This window comes from Lathyrus oleraceus, chromosome 2 (assembly GCF_024323335.1).
Source record: "Lathyrus oleraceus cultivar Zhongwan6 chromosome 2, CAAS_Psat_ZW6_1.0, whole genome shotgun sequence".
NCBI classification, from domain to species: Eukaryota; Viridiplantae; Streptophyta; class Magnoliopsida; order Fabales; family Fabaceae; genus Lathyrus; species Lathyrus oleraceus.
Window position 1 is genome coordinate 31,908,892 of NC_066580.1, and position 1,985 is coordinate 31,910,876.

The 1,985-nt window shown below is 35.4% G+C and overlaps 1 pseudogene; it reads right to left on the bottom strand.

Moving 5' to 3' along the window:
* Positions 1 to 565: 565 nt before the first annotated feature.
* LOC127121765 (phosphatidylinositol-3-phosphatase myotubularin-1-like) lies at positions 566 to 1,322 on the bottom strand (annotated as a pseudogene).
* Positions 1,323 to 1,985: the final 663 nt, after the last annotated feature.

Consider the following 1,985-nt stretch of genomic DNA (forward strand, 5'->3'; position numbering starts at 1 on the left):
TTGTTCATTGTGCAGGCATTAAGAAGACCATGATTCCAAAGTTTGATCATGAATAATGTCCAACACCAATGTAAAGTTCGGAATGTGATCAACTCTTCTGCACGATGCTTTGAAAATGCCTCACAAGCCCACGGCACATGATCATTAGCCAGTACTTCATTGTTATTTTTGACGGTTGCAGTCTTATGAGAATCCATCTTTCTTCCCGTGATCTTAGAGTGAGAAGATTGTTAGCAAATTTTGCATCAGACACAGTACCGGTGGACGAAACTTTATTTCGAATAGCCGTTGTAGGTGGCTATTGTTGCATGCCATGATGTGAGACAGAGTTCTGTCATTTGCTCAAATATGTTTCTAGCCATAGGCAGTTTTCCAGACTTAGCACACATAGTAATAAGATAATTATTTACAGGGAGCTTATTACCATGGAAAAATTGATAACTGTAACAGTGAACTTCCTTAATAAATCTTAGACATCCAAGCTGGGATAATGTTTGAATGAGACCAAATAGAGTAACAGAGTCAATATTTAGATTCTTATTTTTTTGCAGCAGACGAAACAAATTTATGGCTTTGTCAATGTGGCAGTGAACAAAAATGACCCAACTCCCATGGCTCCATTAGCTAATGCGTTTTTCCTTGGTCTCGCATCAGCGATATATAGCTTTCTCCTTGAGCCATCAAGGTTGCTGCAAAGTGCAGCCACAAGTTTTTCATCCATGTTGCTCCTCATATTCCTCATGAGACCAACTAAAGGCTGGGAAGAACGTGCAAGAGCTGCGCCGGTAACAGGATGACACCAAGAAATTACAGGCAGTCGGCATTTTGCACGGAATTTGCAAGCCTGGAGCACTTCATCATCACTAATGCTCTTTGGAACAACCAAAGCAAATGGATAATTCTGGCACATTGTATAACTGGAATTCACACCACTTATTCTCCATAAGTCATTTGACAAGGTGAAGGACCCACTTTCAATCATGATGTGAAACTTTGCCAATAAGTCGAAAATATTCATCTAATAAGCGCACCAACGAAAAAGTGTTCTGAAAACTGGAAGGCCCGGCCATAAAAGCATAAAGATCCCATAATATTGTTGGCTTTGTACACTTCAGTAGTGCATCATATATTGCACGTCTCTGTTTCGTACGAGGCCTAAAACCAAAGACCATAATTCTCATATCCTTCCCAATCACCTGCAGCAGTCTCTGTGTTGGTGTCTTGAAAATTGGATGTAACAAATGGGAATCCGCTGTAATTTCTGGAATTGCCCAAGGTTGTAGCAGCTTTGAAATGTTAATGTGTTGGTTTGAATTTTGCATTTTGTTTTAAACATTGTAATCAAAGGTCCGTGAAATGAAGCAATGGCTTTGGTTTGAATGAGTTTGGTTTGTAATTAGGATGCTTTTACTTGGTGAAATATGGTTTTTTTTTGGAAATGCTTGAAAGCTAAATATTATTGAATGTTATGAAATGTGTGTATGTGCTATTTTGATTTGGGATGAACTACGGTTATAAAATGGATTTTTAGAAATAATCCAAGACTAATTTAAATATCAATTTAAATAATAACAAAAAATCAGTAAAAATCCAATTAAAATCAAATTAATCCATAATTTGTTAAAATTACTTTTGATATCAATTCTAACATCTATTTGAAAATTAAAACCAATTAGAGTTTGAATCATTAGTAAAAATAACAATTAAAATTAAATTGAAATTTGGAATTAAACTTAATTCGAAATTAAAATCAAATTGAAAATAAAAAAGTCAAATAATTAAAATCCATTTTATAATCAAGAGCACCATGATCAAAAAGGCATAGACAATGACCAATGTGTAACAAAACATGGATTTGGGAATGATTGCATGCAAATGAACTTTAGGCCAAGTTCCAAATAAAAATGAAAAAATTCAGGGTCAAAATCGGGGTATGACAGTTGCCCCTATTTAAGTATCTTCTACTAGAGAATATGAAGCAGGAC